We start from the raw sequence: 16,408 nt of genomic DNA, 5'->3' as shown, positions 1-16,408 counted from the left end.
AATATGGCTGGTGGTCCCTGGGTCTGGTTCAGTTCAAAGAAAGATCAAGTTCTCAGTGGTAAAGAGACGTCTGAGATTAAATCCTCAATGGCCGTCTGACTCTGTTTTTGTATGCCTGAATTGTGATTACTCCATTATAATTTCAATTTGTCATCAACAACAACTCCTTATCCAAGGGCATCTCTTCGGGATAAAGCACTCTGGGATGATCTTGCCTCATAATCACACAAACACAAAGGTCACGTATCTCTGCACTTACTAAAAATCAAACTTCAGTGCTTCATTGCAATCCTCAGGCTGGTAAATTAGTTCAAATTTCTGAAAACACATACTGACACCTCAGTTGCACTCAGGAACCCAGAGAACAACCTGGGTGAGGGAGGCAGACTGCAGTGTCAAGAGGGTGAGGTGCCCTGTGTTCCCACGGGAGGATGTGAGTGACTTATTTGATTTTGTGAACAGACATGGAAATGATACTATACTACAAACTGATAAGACTGTAATACAGTCATCCCTAGGTAACCAGGGGGGATTGGTTCCAGGAGACACTGACTATACCACAATCCACTGTTGCTCATGTCCCATAGTAGGCCCTCTATATCCTTAGGTTCTGCATCCACAGATTCATCCAATGTCCAATGGAAATTTCAGTCTAAGTTTGGCTGAATGCTCCAATGCTAAACACGGGACTAGAGAGGACCGACTGTATATATGTTGAAAAAATCCGCATGTAAGTGGACCCTCGCAGTTCAAACTCATGTTTTGTGAGGGTCAACTGTACTATTCTGTAAAAGTACAATACTATACACTATAAAGTAATTATATATATGCTAATTATATATAATATAATCTACTTACATATAGTATAAGCTAATTACATATAATGCTATACTACATACTACCTATGCTATGTACAGGTAATATACTACATACGCTTTACTTTTTTTTTTTTTAATAGAATTTACTCTTTTTTTTTTTTTTTTTTTTTTTTTCTTTTTTTTATTTATTTATTTTTGGCTGTGCTGGGTCTTCGGTTCGTGCGAGGGCTTTCTCTAGTTGCGGCAAGTGGGGGCCACTCTTCATCGCGGTGCGGGGACCGCTCTTCATCGCGGTGCGCGGGCCTTTCACTATCGCGGCCCCTCCCGTTGCGGGGCACAGGCTCCAGACGCGCAGGCTCAGCAGCTGTGGCTCACGGGCCCAGCTGCTCCGTGGCATGTGGGATCTTCCCAGACCAGGGCTCGAACCCGTGTCTCCTGCATTAGCAGGCAGATTCTCAACCACTGCGCCACCAGGGAAGCCCTACGCTTTACTTTTTTTAGCTTTTTAAAAAAATTTTTAATTTTTATTTATTTAATTTTGGCTGTGTTGGGTCTTCATTGCTGAGCGCGGGCTTTCTCTAGTTGCGGAGAGCAGGCGTTACTCTTTGTTGCGGTGCGTGGGCTTCTCATTGCAGTGGCTTCTCTTGCTGCAGAGCACGAACTCTAGGCACGCGGGCTTCAGTAGTTGTGGCTCGCGGGCTCTAGAGCGCAGGCTCAGTAGTTGTGGTGCACAGGCTTAGCTGCTCTGCGGCATGTGGGATCTTCCCAGACCAGGGCTTGAACCCGTGTCCCCTGCATTGGCAGGTGGATTCTTAACCACTGCGCCACCAGGGAAGCTCCAACATACACTTTATATATATAGTATATTCTCTCTCTATATATATGCAGACACACACTCTATGCAATATTAGTCAATTTGATACTATATACTATGTAATAGAGTACATGAAAACCTATTTTTATATACAAGCAAAAAAGCCTCAACAAAACACCAGCAAACTGAATTCAGCAATACACAAAATGACCTATAGACACCATGACCAAGTGGGATTTAACTCAGGACAACATGTTGGTTTTACATCTGAAAATGATTCAGCATAATGAACCATTAGTAGAATAAACATCAAAGTCTAAAAGATCATCTCAATAGATACAAAAAAACTATTGACAAAGTGCAACACCCCTTGACAAGGAAAACTCTCAATAAACAGCAACTAGAAGGGAATTTCCTCAACCTGAAATAAGGCATCAGTAAAAAGCCCAGAGCAAACAATATACTTGATGGAGTCTGAAGGCTTTCTCTCTAAGATCAGAAACAAGACAAAGATATCTGCTCTAACCAGTTCTATTTAACATTGTAAAGGAGGTGCTACCAGGGAAATTAGGCAGACACGTGAAATAAAAGCATTCCAGGATATATACATACAACTCCTCAGGCAGACACACAAAATCACACAGATGTTGTCATGGCACATATAGAAGGACACACGCAGATACAGACACATAAACCTCAGAGTTAATGGCTCAGACACACAGATGCTCCCATAGACACATGGATCCCAAGCCCTCTGCACTCCTCCCCAGTTTTCTTTCTCTGTTTAGGACTAATCACAATCAGATATGTTATAATTTTACTTAGATATCTTCTTTCTTCTCTACTAGAATGTCAGCTTTTAAGCACACAGGGATATTTCTTTGGCTTTGTTCACCACAGCACCTACTAGAAATCCTGTCACACCAAAGGAGCTTGATACTAATTGAATATCAGGGCTCACAGAGAGACAAACAGACACACACACTCACACAGAGGTTTTACAGAAATTTCATCATAGGCCCAGATCCTCACAGAGTGAATTGTTCTTACTCCTATGCCATGTGGTAGAGGGGTGTCTCCTGGCTCCCAACCTAATCCCCGAAGAAGGTGTTAGAGCTCCTAATGGGGAAGGGATTTCACCCTTCCTGACACCTTATAGTACAAAAAGCACACCTCTACAAAAATAACACAAAATGGGAGACTATGGATGGCAGAGTCACTGCCAGAAATGACACACACACACATAAACACAAACACCACGGCTTTACACAAACCTCATCACAGGCCCACATCCACTTGATATTAACAGAGTGAACTGTTTTGAGTCCTACCCCGTGTGACAGATGAGAGTCACAAGGCCCCCCAATTCTCCAAGGAGGGTCCATCTGGCCTTCCTAATGGCGAAGGGACATCACATGTCCTGGGCCGGACCAATATATTAAGCCATTAAAAAAAATTAATTAATTAGTTTTTGGCTGTGCTGGGTCTTTGCTGCTGCGCGCAGGCTTTCTCTAGTTGTGGCGAGCGGGGGCTACTCTTCGTTGTAGTGCGCGGGCTTCTCACTGCAGTGGCTTCTCTTGTTGCGGATCACGGGCTCTAGGTGCATGGGATCAGTAGTTGTGGCGCAGGGGCTTACTTGCTCTGTGGCATGTCCCAGACCAGGGCTTGAACCCGTGTCCCCTGCGTTGGCAGGTGGATTCTTAACCACTGTGCCACCAGGGAAGTCCTACGCCATTTTATATAAGAAAAACTTCTCAGGAGCCTGAAGAGGTGAGGCTCAGGGTCTGCAATGCCAGGAGTTACCCTGTTCCAACCACTCACGCTGCTATAATCACTTTCAGAAAAGCACCCCTCACGATGTGACCCTTCCTCACTTTATTTTCCCATTGGAAGCTCAGTGAGGGCGACAAAGGTTTCTGTGTCCTCACTCGGCCTCCATGTCCTCTGGGAGGTCTCCTTCGTACGGTATCCATCACCCCACAGGTCTCACCTGCGCACTGAGGTCGCCCCGGTCCGTCTCACAGGCCGTCCCCACCGAGCCCTTGATCGCTGTCCCCTATTTGAACTTCCACTGATGGGGAGAGAAGCGGCCTCCAGACCTCGGACCCCAGGTTTCCCAGCCACAGAGAGATCACTTTCTGGGACACTGGAAAGCACTGAAAGCTGTTGCAAGAGCAGGTGGGGACATGGCTCGGCCCATTTCTGCCTCTCGAGAAACCTGGAGCTTGTCCTCCGATTAAGGAGGAGGCACCACCTCCTGAGCCTGCGCACTTCAGGGGTCCCGGGCGTTTCGCGCGTCTTATTTGGAGACGGTGTCGCGTTGCATTCTAGAGTTTTGGGAAGCAAAGGGGCCTCAGCGGCGGAGGGTCTGGCTGAGATCACCATTTCCCACAGGCCACAGGGCAGGAGATCTGCAGAGATTTTCCTGCACCAGGAAAGAGTTATCACCAGCCTCGGTATGGGAGCCAAACTCTGGAAAAGGATGCCGAGGTGAGGCCCCCCCCCCCGGTAGTCGGCACATGTGCCACCGAAATCATAGCGTGCAGGGTTTTAGAACAAAGGGAGGATGATTTGGTAACAGTGGGTTCTGTCAGAGGGACTCTATAGCTAGGACAAGGCAGGGTGTCTCTTTTCGACATTACTGGTGGTTTTGTAAGTATTGTGAAACTGTGCTTGTTGGTACACAGCTGATCTTTATGAGACAGTGGGTAATACTGTGTCTGAGGGGCCTGAGCCTCGCACTCATGACATGGGTTCTGGGTTCCATCACTGCTTCACCTCACAGTCACCTGAGGTCACAACAGAAAATTTCCAGAGTGGGATAGTGTTTGATTTAAACGTTTCCTAACAAGCGGTCACAGAGTACACTAGAGATAGGAAATTTATAAGCTGGAAATGGTCTCAAGACCTTCTCTGGGAACACGTGATGTTGATGCACAAGGATTAGATTAGGACACACGCAGCTGTATCCCATTGGGGAGGTCTGTGACATGCACCTTTGTGTCAGATCACAGCATTGCCAAGATATGACCCAAAAAACTGTAGTCAACACAAAAGTGGACTCCAAGAGCCCTATCACTTTCTCACCAGTTATGTGAATGGCAACGAGAGCAGGTGTAGCCCTAGAAGGTGTTTCTTTCCTAAGTCAGACTTGGTACCAAGAAAGTCCTGTTGTGACCCATGACCTTCCTCCATTCTAGTCCTTCCATTTCTTCTTATGAAGGATCACAGAAGGTGGAAAGAAGTGTTACACGTGTAAAAATCAAGGTTTGGGAAAGTTTAACATTCTCCTAGCATGTGAAAGCATCTTTGTTGCTTTGTATTACTTTTTAGTATATACACATACTATTTGGAGTGTAGTTGTGAAATATTACAAATGTATAGTTATACTACCATTAAGATAGAGGACACTTCATCACCTCAAAGGAACACTGTAGTGGTGCCTGGTTGTAGTGAACCCTCCCTCCCCTTAATCACTGATCTGTTTTAGTTTCTTATACCTTTGCCTCTTCCACAATGTCATATACATGGAACACCATGTTGTCTTATGATCCCTGCTGGAAACTCTGATTCTGCATTTGTAAAAGTGTGTAATTATACAAACCTTATAGTGTTCCTCTGAGTTTGCAATTTTTGACATTGCCCAGAAGAGTGGCACACATTATGCCTTCAAAACTGAGAGATTCCACTGTTATCAGCTATGGGAATTGAGGTAAGACCCAATGCTTAACTTTCTTCATTTGTATGTGGGAGGAATGATGGGGAAAGGAGATCAAATGAGATACTAATAATTGTAAAGTCACATGTCAACACTGCTAAGAAAGCATAAATTAGTACTGAAAAAAAAGGGGGGAGCAAGTTTGGACTTACTTTGCTGTTTAATGAAACCAAAACTGTCACCTTTTACCCCATCTTCCCTAACATCTGCTGAAAGTGTAAACGTGGAAATGATCCCTGAAAACAGAAAAAATGAGCTTTGAGGGCTTTGTGCATAAACCTCCCAGCTGCTCCTCTTGTAAGAAGGCATAGGGACTTCCCTGATGGCGCAGTGGTTAAGAATCCGCCTGCCAATGCAGGGGACATGGGTTCGAGCTCTGGTCCAGGAAGATCCTACATGCCGCGGAGCAACTAAGCCCGTGTGCCACAACTACCGAGCCTGCGCTCTAGAGCCCACGAGCCACAGCTACTGAAGCCCTCGTGCCTAGAGCCTGTGCTCCGCAACAACAGACGCCACTGCACTGAGAAGCCCGCGCACCACAACAAAGAGTAACCCCCGCTCGCCACAACTAGAGAAAGCCTGCGCACAGCAACGAAGACCCAACACAGCCATAAATAAATAAGTAAATAAGTAAATAAATAAATAAATAAATAAATATATAGAATAAAGTTAAAAAAAAAAAAAGAAGGCATAGAATATTTCCTGCTCTGAGGAAATATACCTCCTTTGCCACCACATTCAGATATTACTCAAAATGATACCCTCTGTCTGCAGCTCACCTCAGTTGTTCCTTGGATAATTGCCCTCTAAACATCCATAGTTATTTTTGGTGTTTCAACCAGGAAATCATATTGGACTTGCACGGATACCACTCTACTCATAGGAAAATGCATGATGAGCTACAGTTGTGCAGATGACCTTTACTCAAATCCAAAGGAATACCTTTAAAAGATTTATTCATTTGATGTTAGTCTGTGTTCAATTAATACATTTTGTTTAATCAATAAAACTTGAAACACAGTATGAAATTATATCTAAGAGACAATAGAGATAAATATCAGAAAGAAATAAAAATATTCCAATATAATACAGCATGTATTAAAAATTGTTTCCCTTTTTTCATTTCCAGATCGTGTGCAGTAATAGTCATGAGGTGTGTTCTTTTACTTTAGGTGAGTTCAAATCGATTTCCAGAGCTTAGACTTGCACTCCTGAAGTGTTCAAGTATGATTATCTTCAAAACAATTCTTTTGCCATGGAAATAATAATTAACAACTTTTTTCTTTTTATGGAATGTAATATTCAACAGATACTTGTGGGTTTTCTTGTTGAGCCAACAAAATTCCTATAATTTTCTTTTCTCTTTTACACATAAACACTGGGTTTGAGTGAATTTGCTGGATTGTTCACTTGGTTTGTGTATTTAAAATATCAGTGGTGGTCCTAGAAACTCCAGTGGGAGTAGAGGGCCTGAGACCAGTGACTCTAAGCTAAGGCCCCCTTGAGCCTGCGAAGGGAACTGCTTGAAGGCCTAGTTGGTTCTTCCCAGGGAGCCTCTCCCTGCAGGTGTCCTACCTGCTCACACCCACCCTGGAAGGAGCCTTTAGGCTGAAGAAGCTACAGAGCCCTGGAAACTGGGGATGCACATGCACTTGTGGGGATGGGGGCTAGGGGGCGAGAGAGGAGTGGATAGGGAGGTGATGCCCTTTCTGAGGTTTTAGCTGTAGTTCCCTTGGGCCTTCTTGTAGAAAAAGGATGGAGTTTTGCATCCAGTGTAGCTGCACTCAGAGTGTAACTTGTATACGTTAAGAAAGTCACGAGGGCTTCCCTGGTGGCACAGTGGTTGAGAGTCCACCTGCCAATGCAGGGGACACGGGTTCAAGCCCTGGTCCAGGAAGATCCCACATACCACGGAGCAACTAAGCCTGTGCGCCACAACTACTGAGCCTGTGCTCTAGAGCCCGCATGCCACAACTACTGAAGCCCGTGTGCCACAACTACTGAAGCCCATGCACCTAGAGCCCGTGCTCCGCAACAAGAAAAGCCACCGCAATGAGAAGCCTGCACACCACAACAGAGAGTAGCCCCCGCTCGCCGCAACTAGAGAAAGCCTGTGCGCAGCCACGAAGACCCAACGCAGCCAAATTAAAAACAAAACAAACAAAAACCTTAAAAAAATTAGTAAATAGTAAAATATAGTCTATATAAATTTCTCTGTTCTACACAGAGAGTTTAAATAAATCTGTAAGATAGGAAGGTCTAACTTAAGAAGACTCACTACCCACATATCCTGGTCCCCTCCAGTGCTGTTCCTCCTGCCACCCCGAAATACAGTTTTGAAAATTTCTTGAGCATTCTGTGTTTCTTTTAAACCAAGCTATTGTGAATGCATATTTATCTTACCCAGGTTTGTCTTTGCAGTTGAGCAGTCAGACTCCACATTTTTAGATGTTTGACTGCTCACCCCTTAAGCCTCACCCCACCCTCTTCCCCTTGTGCCCCTACTTGGACAAGCTAAAGAGGAAGCCTGGGTGGTCTCTCCTCTAGAGCAGGCAAGAGATTCCAACCATAAGCCCTGCCAGTGTGCAGGGACTCTTGCCCGGGCCCCATGCCCAACCACAATGAACACCCAGGCCAGGCTCCTCGCCTTGCTTTCTGAAGCCATTTCAGAGCTGCTTGAGAGGCCAGCCCTCCCTCCTCCCCCAAGACCTGAGTCATAAGCTTTTTCCTACCTTCTTGGTGTGTGTGTGTTGGGGGGGGCACTTTGGCATCAGCCTCAACAAGGAAACCACACCTCTGCAGGTGACAATAATAACTGTCCCCATGAGCAGCATATCCATACATGACCGCCACCTGTGGGTCTGTCTTCTCTTGCTCACCTGCTCTGCTGCCTGATGGTTGCCAGCGCTGTGGGCTGCTGGGCGCTGGAGAGCTTGTGCCGTGAGCTGTGCTGCCCTTGCACTGTTGACCCCACCAGGCCTCAGTTCTATGGTTGGCTGACCAGAATTGAAAGTTTCAAGAATTTCTAAGCCTTTCAGAGCAGGGGTGTGGGATTGGGGCTCTGCTTAAAGTAGTCCTGGGTTGATGTCTGTGCCAGGAATTATCAGTGTGTTACAGAGAAACTGTGACAGAGGCTGGGTTGACCCCAAAATGCCATGGGGATGGGGTTGGGAGAAAGGGACTACACCCTGTGAAAGAGGTAGCCTCATTGAGTGAGGGGGTAGTCCTGAAAAAGCAGTCATTTAAGAAGAAAAGGGCTTCCCTGGTGGCGCAGTGGTTAAGAATCCGCCTGACAACGCAGGGGACATGGGTTCGAGCCTTGGTCCGGGAAGATCCCACGTGCGACGGAGCAACTAAGCCCGTGTGACAGAACTATTGAGCCTACTTCCTAGAGCCTGCGAGCCACAACTGCTGAGCCTGTGTGCCACAAGTACTGAAGCCCACGCACCTAGAGCCCGTGCTCCGCAACAAGAGAAGCCACTGCAACGAGAAGCCCGTGCACTGCAAGGAAGAGTAGCCCCTCCTCTCACCACAACTGGAGAAAGCCCACGCACAGCAATGAAGACCCAATGCAGCCACAAAAAAAAAAAAAAAAAAAAGAAGAAAAGAAAAGAGGAGAGGGGGAAAGGCAGCCACTAGGTTGCAGGCTGAGCCCACATTCCTAATACCAGAAGGCTCACCGGACCCTTAAAGACTTCTGCTGCTGCACACCCATGGCATCCTTGTGGCACAGCCAAGGGATTGGTTCAAACCTGACTTAAGCCTGGGTTCCTTAAACCCTATAATGCAACCAATTGTCATGGGGAAGACTCCTAACCTTGATGGCACTGTTTTGAGGCTCTCGAGAGGAAAAAAAATTATAAATACCAGGGTAGAGAGACACCCCTTCCCCGAAGTATATCCAGTGAAGAAGAAAACAAAACAGAGTAGATCAGGAGGAAGGAAATAATAGATACAATACTAAAACAAAGGTCCATAATTTGACCCAATTGGAAATCCAAAGTATACTAAAATAATTTACACAACAAAACACATGAAAGTACACTGCTTGGCTTTTGGGCCTATACAACATAGGTTCAGAATTAATTTTGCTATCTGATATAAAGTACTAATTCAGATACCTTCAAGCAGTTAATAAATACTAGGTCTCAAAGTACAGATCTACCTGAGATCCCACTAAATTTAAGCAAGATACCTCTGATAATCTTAGGAGCACTAATGAATATAGAGGACAAATAGGACAATGTTTCTTCTTAACCATCAGAACCATGGTTGTGCCTAAATTCTCCATGGTCACAACACCCATTGTCCTAAAATATCCCATAACGAGCTGGGAAGCTCTGAACCAATGATTCATAGATTAAAGTTTTTGCCACTTAAAAACTGCCTTGGGGGGCTTCCCTGGTGGCGCAGTGGTTGGGAGTCTGCCTGCCAATGCGGGGGGCACGGGTTCGGGCCCTGGTCTGGGAGGATTCCGCGTGCCCCGGAGCAGCTGGGCCCGTGAGCCACAATTGCTGAGCCTGCGCGTCTGGAGCCTGTGCTCCGCAGCGGGAGGGGCCGCGATGGCGTGAGGCCCACGCACCGTGATGAGGAGTGGCCCCCGCTTGCCGCAACTGGGGAGGGCCCTCGCACAGAAACGAAGACCCAACACAGCCTTAAAAATCAATCAATAAATAAATAAAATTTAAAAAAAAATTGCCTTGGATTTCTGTGGTGCTCCAGTGGTTAAGACTCTGCGCTTCCAGTGCATGGGTTGGATCCCTTGGTGGGGAAGTTCTGCATGCCGCGTGGCACGGCCAAAAAAAAAAAAAAAAAAAAGAAGAAAAACTGGACCTCACAGACCTTACTCCCCAAATAAGTTAGTTAATATGGCCCAACATAAATTACACAGGGCCTTGATGGACTGAAAACTGTATACAAAACCTAGTTAGTGAAGGGTTAATTATTCTCCATCCTCCTTCTAACAGCCCAGTTTATCCTATTAAACCAGGAAAGAATGACACCTTACAGTGAATTAAGGCAACCTCAAGGCTGTGGTCGTACCAAACAGAACCCTATTCCTAGTCCCCAACATTATAGAAATTACCGACTCCATCTAATAAGCAATTGATAAATATTCTGATATCACAGATTTGGCTAAGTCTGTTGTGTTCAGTGCCTAGTTCAACAGCCTCTCAGCTGCACTTGGCCTTCACCGCTGAAGGGATGTGATACACCTTTACTGGGTTATCCTCCCGGATCATTAACAGCTTTGCCTTCCCACACAGTCATTGCAGGCAAGATCTGAACAGCATGCTGGTTTCTCCAAGAACACAGGCAGAACATTATATTAATGACATCTCCTCTAAGGACATTAAGGACAAATATTGAAAAGAGCAGCTCACAAAAAGTAGATGGGACAAGGCCATGCATATAATGTGAGTCCCTGATAACTCTGTTAAATTTCTGGAAATTATTTGATAAGCTGAGGCCAGCTCCCTCCCTGACACCATGAAGAAACGGCTATTGTTTCCCATAGCACCTACAACATCTACATGGTTCTTCTGTTGTTCTGGAGGCAACATATTCCGTGTTTACAAATTTTACTTGAGCCCATTTTTGTTGTTATTTGCAAATTTGCCACCTTGTATGGGTACCCTACCACAAAAGGCTAAAGACTCTCTTCAATTACAAGTGGCACTCCAGTTAGTGCCCTTAGAGAATCCTTCACTAGAGGCAGTATGTGGATGATTTGCCTCTTTGCTCTCCTTCTCAAGCCTCCTCAAAGGAAGATAGCAGCCACCTCCTAAAGCTTTTAGCCTTGAAGGAACATAAGGTCGCCAAAGAAAAATTGCAGTTTGCCCGAACCCAGGTTCAATATTTAGGGCATCTGATATCAGAACATGGGTGACACATAGATCCAGATAGACTTCATAGTTTCCTAAGTTTCATGGTATCCAAAGTAAGCACCAATGGTGAGGTTTTCTCAGGCTAGTGGGTCACTGCCAAAAATGGATTCCAAATTTCTCTCTTATGGCTAAATCTCTGTATGTTTTACTCAAGAGTAACAACCCTGACCCAATTTTATGGAAAGAACCGGACAACAAAGCCTTCAAGGCCTTAAAGAAGGGTTTGATGGGGACTTCCCTGGCGGTCCAGTGGTTAAGACTCTGCGCTTCCAATGCAGGGGCAGAGGTTCAATCCCTGGTTGGGAAACTAAGATCCCACATGCCATGCGGTGCAGCTAAAAAGAACAAAAAAGAAAGGAATTGCAAAGAAAAGAAGTGTTTAATGAACCCACCTACCCTTGGCATTCCAATTATCAGATTCCCTTCATCCTTTTGGTATATGAAAAGGAATGGAATGCCCTTGGGGAACTCACCCAAAAAAATGTACCACCATCCACCCATAGCATAGGGTTTTATAGCCAGCCAACTGGACCCTGTGGTATGGGGACACGCCCCTGCCTCAGCTTAGAGCCATCATGGCCACTGCCCTTTTGGTTATGGCCATGGATAAAATCATTGTGGGATCCCCTTTAGCCATTTTTGTACCTCATGCATTAGAAGCTCTCCTGAATTTTCATCACACTCAACATTTCTCAGGCAGCCGCCTCACCTCCTATGAAGTCCCTTGTTAACTGCCCCTCACCTAACTCTTTTACACTGTAATAACTTTAACTCTGCTACTCTTCTCCCTTCTATCACTGATGAAGTACTCACAACTGTTTTAACGCTGACGGACCACCTCCTGACTTGTAATGATGTGCAGGAAATTCCATTGGGTAATGTTGACTTCTCATGGTTCATTGATGGTTCTTATTTAAAAGGTGACAATGACAAATATTGTGCTGGGTATGCTATTACAACTCCTTTTGATGTTGTTGAGGCAGCATCTTTACCTATGGCTTTGACCCAACAGGCTGAATTACATGCTCTTACACAGGCCTGTACATTAGCCAAGGACAAAACTGCCAGTGTTTGTACTGATAATAGATAACGCTTTCACAGTAGCTCGTGATTTTGCAATGTTGTGGAAGCAACGTGGCTTCCTTACTTCTGATGGAAATAAAGCTAAAAATGGCCTCTATGTTCAGGAATTACTGAATGCAATAATCCCCCTTCCGCATTAGCTATTAAGATTCTGAGGCTTTTTTTTTTTTTTTTTTTGGCTGCGCTACACGGCTTGTGGGATCTTAGTTCCCCGACCAGGGATCGAACCCATGCCCCCCAGCAGTGGAAGCGTGGAGTCCTAACCACCCCAGGGAATTCCCCAAAGGCATTTTAAATTTGACTCTCTGAAGCTAGGGAAAATCACCTTGCTGATATTTCTGCAAGGAATGCTGCCCTTAAAGGGATCTAGAGCAGCCACATGTCTGTCATAGGCCACAGGGATATTTGCCCAAATAATTTAGAAAAACTGGCTAGAGAGGCCCAACAACTGGCCTCAGAAAAGGGAAAAAAAAATTGGAAATTCAACAATTTTTCGTTTGATAAAAAGAGAAAGCTCTTGTTTGGACCAAATACCAACCCAGTCCTACCAGAGATTCTAAAATTCCCACTCTTTACCACTATCCATGCATTAAACCATTGGTCACCTGACAAAATTATATCCTTCATCACTCAGTATTGGTGGAGAAACATTAACAAGTCCACAAAAAGTGCCTACCTCACTTGTCCCACTTGTCCAAAGCATAGCCCAGTGAAGCCTATCTGTTTTGCTCCTAAACATTTAAAACTGCGTAATGGGGATTTCCCTGGTGGCGCAGTGGTTAAGAATCCGCCTGCCAATGCAGGGGACATGGGTTCAAGCCCTGGTCTGAGAAGATCCCACATGCTGCGGAGCAACTAAGCCTATGCGCCGCAACTACTGAGCCGGCACTCTAGAGCCCACGAGCCACAAGTACTGAGCCCGAGTGCCACAACTACTGAAGCCCACGTGCCTAGAGCCTGTGCTCTGCAACAAGAGAAGCCACTGCAATGAGAAGCCCACGCACTGCAACAAAGAGTAGCCCCTGCTCGCTGCAACTAGAGAAAGCCCACGTGCAGCAATGAAGACCCAATGCAGCCAAAAATAAATAAATAAATAAATCAAACTGCCTAATGAACCATTTGAGGCCAGCAAATGGATTTCATGCAACTTCCTCTGTCTAATGGATATAAATAAGTTTAAGACATGGTCTGTTATGTTTTCACACTAGACTGAAGCCTTCCCTTACAGACATGCTACTGCCTCTACTGTGGCTAAAATCCTTTTGGAAAAGATTATCCCTACCAGGGGAACTCCTCTCAAATTTCATAGTGATTGAAGAACCCACTTTACTGGTTAGGTGCTTTGACAAGTCTCTGCTGTTTGACGGGCAACACTATCACTGTGCTTACCACCCTCAATCCTCTGGTTTAGTCAAACACACTAATGGTATTAAGACTCAATTGGCAGCATTTGTTGAGGCCCTACAAATACCTTGACCAAACTCACTGCCGTTAGTTCTTTTAAATCTCAGACCCACCCCTTTTGGAACTCATGAACTCTCACCCTTTGAGACAGTCACAGGACACCCAACGCACTTGACCTACTGCTTCTTTTGACCCACAACTGATAAAAGGGGAGATGCTCCAATATTGCAAAGGCTTAATCGTTTCTATGAAAAATAATTATGTTTTGGTAGAAGAGTCTTTTCACAGTGTACCCTTGGGAAACAAAGACCTTTAAGTATCACATCTTGCAACCTGGAGATTTCATTTATTCAAAAATACACCTCCAGAAGAACTCTCTTCAACCTCATTGGAAACACCCCTATCAAGTACCAACCCTTGTGCCATCAAATTCCAAGGAATGGACTCTTGGATTCACGTGACACACCTAAAGAAAACATCAAACCCTGACTGGACCTGTACATCATCTGGTGACCTGAAAGTAAAGATTTCTCAGAATTGAAGCAGACAAGATTTGATGAGACAGCTTTCCCAAGATATCAGGACCAGGTCTGCTGGAAGTTTGTTGCCAAACCCTTGATGATGACATAACTCTTCAGATGATAGCCAATGCTTATTATCTTAATAACATACGGACTAGATAAAAAGTGTCTGAAGGTTCTCTCTCTTACCCCTTCTTGTTACTCAAATGTGACCTTAGTAGGTTTCTTATCTGGGCACTTTCCCTTTGACATGAGATACTAAACCCAGGAAACCCTGACATCGAGGGAAAAAAGCTGCTGAAACTATATAGAAAACCTGACTCTTGATCAGCGATGCTTTCAGAGAAAGATCTTCATCAAAAGGGGAAAATGTAAAAAACGAATAAACAGAAACCTCAAATAGAGTGGGCAGACCAGAAGGGGAAGCTCTCACATCCTGCAATGATAGTAGAGCCCAACAGGAAAGAAGAAAGATACCTCTTCTTTCCTGGCAAGGACTCAGCCAATGAAAAGTCACTGACGCTCTGTTTACTACAGCCCTTCCAACTTCCTTTTCTGCTCTATAAAAGTGTTCACCTTCCCTTGCTGTGCGGGGACTTGCAATGTGACTTGCCATGTCACAGACCACGAGTTGCAGTTCTCCGCTGATCCTGAATAAACTCACCTTTGCTAGAGAAGTATCTTGTAGTCTATTTGTTTCAGGTCAAGAAGGTAAAAGGTTAGGTTATTGATTTGCGATCTCTTGTTAACATAGGCATTAATTGCTAATAGAAACATTTCTATGTACTATTTTAGATGCAAACTATAAACTTTGACTCCTTAGGCATGATATAATGTTCCTCATTATCTCTAATTATAGTTTTTTGTTTTAAAGTCTATTTTGGGGGCTTCCCTGGTGGTGCAGTGGTTAAGAATCCGCCTGCCAATGCAGGGGACAGGGGTTCAAGCCCTGGTCTGAGAAGATCCCACATGCTGTGGAGCAACTAAGCCCATGCGCCACAACTACTGAGCCTACGCTCTAGAGCCCGTGAGCCACAACTACTGAACCCACGTGCCACAACTACTGAAGCCCACGTGCCTAGAGCCGTGCTCCACAACAAGAGAAGCCACCGCAATGAGAAGCCTGTGCACCTCAAGCAAGAGTAGCCCTGCTTGCCGCCACTAGGGAAAGCCCGTGTGCAGCAACCAAGATCCAACACAGCCAAAAGTAAATAAATTAAATAAACAAATAAAAAATAAAGTCTATTTTGCTAGATATTTTTATAATCTCTCCAGTTGTGGAATCATACTCCCCTAGACCTCATTGATTCCTCCCATGGTGGCTCCACCTTCTTAACTGAACCCTTTCTCCTTGACATCAGTATCTAATTTGTACCCATGAGATTTTAATTTGTGGAGATGACTGGCAACACTGCTGGTGGGTGGGCTGAGTCCTGACATGAAAATGTACACACTTTAAATTAAATACAATGAAACATGACTGAAGACATATTAGGGATTACACTCAGCTATGAATAACAGGAAACACACAGAACCTGCCTGATGTGAGGAAGGTGCTGATGCTACACGGAAGGACTGCATCAGAGCAGTCACTGCACAGTGCAGTAGAGGAACAAACTCTCATGTAGTTATTTTGGACTGTACCACTGTAACTGTCATAGTGGAATGGGGAGCACATAGTCAGGAGCAGTATAAACAGACCAAGGTGTTTACAAATTAGACCTTATACAAATAAGATCTAGAGAACAGGGCGCTCAGTGCTTCAGAGAATATTCTTAACCATGACAGTCTAAATTTCTTACAAGGTGGACACATGAGAGCTTGCAGGAAAATCCAAACTGTACTGGATCTTTAATGTTGAATTTGGGGACAACTGTAGAAGCCTACAGCTCAGATCAAGTGGAAGTCAAGCAGTCTATGGTGGTTTTGAGGATATACTTGACTGATAGGGAAAATAATGTGGAAAATGGGCTGGAAGCAAGTGTCTACAAAGGCCCTATGCTTCTGTCTCCTTCTATACAGGTGACTTCAAAACCTGACTAAATCATACTTCATTTCTGCATTCCAAGTTTCATGTAAGTTAGGCTTTGGTGACTTCTCACATGGGATCATAAGGCAACACATTCTAGAAAATGTAGTTCACATTACTCACATTAATAAAA

The sequence above is a fragment of the Balaenoptera acutorostrata genome, chromosome 2 (genome assembly GCF_949987535.1).
Source record: "Balaenoptera acutorostrata chromosome 2, mBalAcu1.1, whole genome shotgun sequence".
Taxonomy (NCBI): Eukaryota; Metazoa; Chordata; class Mammalia; order Artiodactyla; family Balaenopteridae; genus Balaenoptera; species Balaenoptera acutorostrata.
The sequence above is the reverse complement of the archived record's forward strand: the minus strand, read 5'-3'. Positions refer to the sequence as shown.